The 6,198-nt window shown below is 46.3% G+C and overlaps 1 pseudogene; it reads left to right on the top strand.

The window, feature by feature from the left end:
- Positions 1-2,466: 2,466 nt before the first annotated feature.
- Positions 2,467-5,705, top strand: LOC128716755 (uncharacterized; annotated as a pseudogene).
- Positions 5,706-6,198: the final 493 nt, after the last annotated feature.

A 6,198-nucleotide genomic window follows, 5' to 3' on the forward strand; every position in this document is an offset into this window, starting at 1 on the left:
GACACTAAAAAACACTGGTTTTTAAGCACCACTTCCGGTGGAGTGCATACACACACACGCACTATATGTCAAAAGATGCGTCTTTCCATGACGCATCCATCGAACCCTTATTTGTAAGGATCGGTCCTCTGTTCACCTTATAAACTGCGAAAAACCGGTCCACGAAATAGTCCCGCCCCTTGATAGGTGGGGGGGTGAAACTTGGGTGGAGAGTCCGCGGCCAGGATCGGGGGCCGGACACGTAGAACCAAAGCCCTGGCGTTCTTGGTTTGGCCTTTATTTCGAATTTTCGGTTTTTTTTAGGGTTTTTCACACGCACCCACTACGTCCACAGTTGGCATGTGCTACGTCTCTACGGGTGCCCCCCCATAGAGCCACGCGCCGACGGAAAGTTTTGCCGTACCTCAATGTATGGGAGGAAACGGCACCGGAAACGCGAAAACCTCCGACTTTGGGAGCTTATAACTCCGCTAGTTTTTCACTTACACAAACGGCAGACCACTCAAACGAAGCTGCCTGTTCTCAATCAACCGTTCTAAACTGCTTTAGTTCTGATTCGCGCACTTTTTGGTGGCGAAACCAACCGGACACTAAAAAACACTGGTTTTTAAGCGCCACTTCCGGTGGAGTGCACACACACACACGCACTATATGTCAAAAGATGCGTCTTCCCATGACGCATCCATCGAACCCTTATTTGTAAGGATCGGTCCTCTGTCCACCTTATAAACTGCGAGAAACCGGTCCACGAAATAGTCCCGCCCCTTGATAGGTGGTGCGGTGAAACTTGGGTGAAGAGTCCGCGGCCTGGATCGGGGGCCGGACACGTAGAACCAAAGCCCTGGCGCTCTTGGTTTGGTCGTTATTTCGAATTTTCGTTTTTTTTGGTTTTTTCACACGCACCCACTACGTCCACAGTTGGCATGTGCTACGATTCTACGGGTGCCCCCCCCGTAGAGCCACGCGCCGACGGAAAGTTTTGCCGTACCTCAATGTATGGGAGGAAACGGCACCGGAAACGCGAAAACCACCGACTTTGGGAGCTTATAACTCCGCTAGTTTTTCACTTACACAAACGGCAGACCACTCAAACGAAGCGGCCTGTTCTCAATCAACCGTTCTAAACTGCTTTAGTTCTGATTCGCGCACTTTTTGGTGGCGAAACCAACCGGACACTAAAAGACACTGATTTTTAAGCGCCACTTCCGGTGGAGTGCACACACACACACACACGCACTATATGTCAAAAGATGCGTCTTTCCATGACGCATCCAACGAACCTGTGGCGAGACTATCACGCAATCTCGCACGCAAGCTAGGGTGAGAAACAAACGCCGCAGCATAAACCGCATAAGTTCGGATATCCCTATTCGGGTATCCTAAATGTTAACCAACATTAACCTGAACGCTTTAGGCGCAATAAAACGCTCTCTACCATTGTAACCGCGAACCCAATCGGACGTGTTAAGTATTCTTCTCCAAATCCGAACATAGGTAAATTCTTATCCTATAACTGGTGACCCCGAACGCGAAAACTCGAAAAGTTTAAGTTTCGACTACAAACATTACAATCGTATAATTTTTCGTCGCGTAGTTTTGCATCCGTGTAAAATCGTATAATTCACCGTTGCGTAATTCATTTCCGCACAAATCGCAAACCTCTCGCGTCGCGTGTACCACGTGTTTTATTAACCCACTAAGTGAACGCGAGTGTTAAACCTTCGACACGATGACGGATCCCGAACCAGGAAAGATGACCAAGCAGGAAGACGCGGGAACCAAAAACCAAAACGCAGAAATAAAATCAGTGGCAAAAATCCGTTTCCCCGATTTCGATCCCGAGGAGGTGGAAACGTGGTTCGTGTGCTTAGAAGCGGCATTCTGTGTGAATAGTGTGATTTCGGACAAGCACAAATTTAACGCGGTGATAGTAGCACTCAACACCCGCGCAAAATTTTTCCATCACGCAATATCCAAATGTAACAAGTCGACCTTGGCTGATCGATATGCTACCATAAAAAAATCGGTCATTGACTTTTATCTGCCGTCGGAAAACCAACGCCTCACAAGCTTACTCTCCGGCGTCGCGCTAGGCGATCGGAAGCCGAGTGTGCTTCTTTCCGAGATGCGCAGAATGGGAGGAGAAGGCTGCTCCGATAGTGTCCTGTGCAACATTTGGCTACGCGCGTTACCGACCACCGTCCGTTCTATCATCGCCGCTATGCCATCAGCATCGCTTGACGACCAGGCCAACGTGGCCGATAAGATACTCGAAGCACCCACCAATGCCATTTGCACTGTAAATGAAACCGATGCACCTGCAACCGCCTGCAGTTTAGAGGCTCGTATCGATGCACTCTCTCGTCGCCTAGACGAAGTTCTATCAGCTCGATCAGCTGATCGATACCCGTATTCGAACGCACACAGAGATTCCCGATCCAGACAGCGCCTTCCGCCTAGACAACCATGGGGCCAACGACCTTTTAGTGCCACGCGGTCACGAACACCATCACGAGCCCCACGCCGCTGGATCTGTTGGTTCCACTATCGCCATGGAAACAAGGCAGAGAAGTGTGAGAAGGAACATTCTGACGATCCACATACTAAATGTATTTTTTTCGGCGAGCATCTCCCGGTTTACTCCCGAAAAAAATAGTGCGTTTCTCTCTCCGCGCGCGTGAAACTCTCACCGGCCCAGCCGAACCCGTTAGCACCAGCTACAACGCATCCTCTCGTCAACCCGCAAGCAGCACCAACTCTTCTTCACACGCCAACACAACGTTAAACACATCCAACACCAGTATCAAGCTGAACCCCAGTAAGGCTGAAATCATCGAGCGAATTTATGTGAACGACAGCAGAACCAACAACAGATTCCTGATCGACACCGGCGCTGAGATCTCGGTCATACCACCGTCTTACAAGGACAGAATGAACCCGACGTCAGCTAGAAAACTCTTCGCAGCGAATGGAAGCTCAATCGGTACGTACGGCACTAAGAACCTCACTTTAGATATCGGTCTTAACCAAACATTTATGTGGCCTTTCACCATAGCAGACGTAGAATCTCACATTATCGGAGCTGATTTTTTAAAGCACTTTGATCTGCTAGTAGATATTAAACGTAATCAGCTGATTCAAAATAAGACCGTCATCACTAACACAATACCAGCCCACGTAACCGTATGTAGTTCAAGCGATAGTTTCTCTCATCTAATACACGAATACAAGGATATCACAATACTCGACAACAAGCACAAGCCGGTGAACACAAATGTTACGCACCAAATAATCACCACCGGTCCACCTGTCTTTTGTCGCCCTCGTCGTTTGGACCCAGAAAGATTGCGCGAGGCAAAGATAGAATTCGATTTTCTTATCAAAAATGGTATTTGTAAACCATCTAAAAGCTGTTGGGCAAGCCCTTTGCACTTAGTAAAAAAACCTAATGGGAAATGGAGACCATGTGGGGACTACAGAAATTTGAATGCGATCACTGTACCGGACCGTTACCCCGTGCCTCACATACAAGATTTTTCGACAATACTTTTCAACAAGAAATTTTTTTCCTGTATCGACCTACAACGTGCATATCACCAAATCCCCGTCGCCCCTGAAGATATACCAAAAACCGCAATTTCAACACCTTTCGGGTTATTTGAATTCAATTTTATGACATTTGGTCTACGAAATGCTGGTCAAACTCTGCAACGACACTTACACTCCATCCTGGGAGATTTAGATTTCTTGTTTCCATATGTCGACGATTTATGCGTTGCGTCGGAAGACAAAAAGCAACACCAACAGCACTTGCGCACAGTATTCGAGCGCTTAAGAAAAAATGGTTTAACCATTAACCCCGAAAAAAGCCAAATTGGTCGTTCAGAGGTCGAATTCCTCGGCCATCTTATAAGCGCAAAAGGTATCAAACCGAAACCCAGTAAGGTACAAGCTATCCTCGACTTCCCGAAACCAGTCATAGCGAGACAATTGAAACGTTTTCTTGGCACGATTAATTTTTACCGGCGTTTTATACCACACGCAGCAGAAAGCCAGCAAATTTGGCACGGCATGATAAATGGTAACATTAAAAATGATTCTACCGTACTGAATTGGAACGAAAAAAGCACTCAAGCCTTTGAAAAGTGTAAGCACGATTTAGCACACGCAGCCTTGCTAGCACATCCTTCACCAAGTGCAAACCTCGTCTTAGATGTTGACGCTTCCAATCATGCTATAGGAGCTGCACTTAACCAACTGACCGCCAAGGGTATCGAACCATTAGCTTTCTTTTCGAAGAAATTGACACCTGCGTTACAGAAAACCAGCACTTATGATCGCGAACTTTACGCCATTTACGAATCCGTCAAACATTTTAAAGACCTTTTGGAAGCTCGCGAATTCACAGTATATACTGACCACAAGCCGTTAACTACAGCGTTTCAGCAGAAGCTCGATAACGCTAACCCCACACAACAAAGACGACTCCTTTTCATCAGCGAGTACACAACCGATATTCGACACGTTTCCGGCAAGCACAACCTGGTTGCTGATATGTTAAGCCGCATTGACTCCTTGAGCACACACATCGATTATCACCACATAGCCGAAGCGTAACAAACCGATACCGAACTAAAAGAATTTTTAAGTAACCCACCGGAAACAACATCACTAGTACTTAAATCATTGACGGTACCAAACTCTACCAAAAAACTGTTTTGCGATATTTCAACAGATCATATTCGACCTTTCGTTCCTAAAGCTCATAGAAGAATGATTATCTCCAAGCTACACAACCTATCGCACCCCGGTATAAGAGGAACCACTGACCTGGTATCAAAACGTTTTGTTTGGCCATCTATACGAAAGGAATGCAAAACGTTAGTAGAGACATGCATTGAATGCCAAAAAAACAAAATAATACGCCACAACAAATCTCCGATCACTACTATAAATACACCGAACGCACGATTCGCACACGTCCACATGGATCTAATCGGCCCACTACCACCATCAGAAGGAAATGCGTACTGTTTAACGTTGATCGACAAATTTACGCGTTGGCCTGAAGTAATACCGATCCCGAACATCACAGCCGAGACCGTTGCTCGAGCTTTCATCACCGGATGGATTTCGAGATTTGGTGTTCCTGCTAAAATCACAACTGACCTCGGAAGGCAATTCGAATCGGAATTGTTTCGCTCACTGTCCTCAACATTAGGTATCGACCACCTTCGAACAACACCCTACCACCCCCAATCCAATGGTCAGATAGAAAGAATACACCGCCAGCTAAAAACAGCGATACTTTGCCACAAAAATGCCCGTTGGACAGAAGCACTACCCATGGTGTTACTTGGTATGCGTTCCAGCATAAAAGAAGACATCGGCGCAACAACTGCAGAGCTCACCTATGGAACAACACTTCGACTACCTGGTGAATTTTTTGATAAACACAAGACGATATCAAACGCATCACCTGACTTCGTGGCAAACCTGAAAAACATCATGGCTTCGTTGCAACCACCACCCCAATCGAACCACAACACGAAAGAAAAGGCATATGTACAAAAGCAACTCCAATCTTGTTCTCATGTTTTTGTCCGCATCGATGCCGTCAAGCCTGCTCTAACCCCGCCTTATGATGGTCCATTTAAAATAATTAAACGTAATAAGAAATCTTTCGTTTTAGACATCAGAGGTAGGAATTGTGAAATCTCCATTGATCGTCTCAAATCGGCGATATACGATGAACCAGCTATTCAACAGCCCAATCCGGCCAACCCTCTGGCCAACCGACCGGATAAAACAACCAAAGATTCTGGTACGAAAATGGCGGACCCAATTGATCCTCCAAGAGCTATGCACCAGACCCGATACGGCAGGAAAATTTATCGTCCAGATAAATTTTAAATAAAGGGGGAAGTGATGTGGCGAGACTATCACGCAATCTCGCACGCAAGCTAGGGTGAGAAACAAACGCCGCAGCATAAACCGCATAAGTTCGGATATCCCTATTCGGGTATCCTAAATGTTAACCAACATTAACCTGAACGATTTAGGCGCAATAAAACGCTCTCTACCATTGTAACCGCGAACCCAATCGGATGTGTTAAGTATTCTTCTCCAAATCCGAACATAGGTAAATTCTTATCCTATAGTCTCTTTGGCGCCAAACAATGCCTTGAGCTTGCTGAC

The sequence above is a fragment of the Anopheles marshallii genome (genome assembly GCF_943734725.1).
Source record: "Anopheles marshallii chromosome X unlocalized genomic scaffold, idAnoMarsDA_429_01 X_unloc_1, whole genome shotgun sequence".
NCBI lineage: Eukaryota > Metazoa > Arthropoda > Insecta > Diptera > Culicidae > Anopheles > Anopheles marshallii.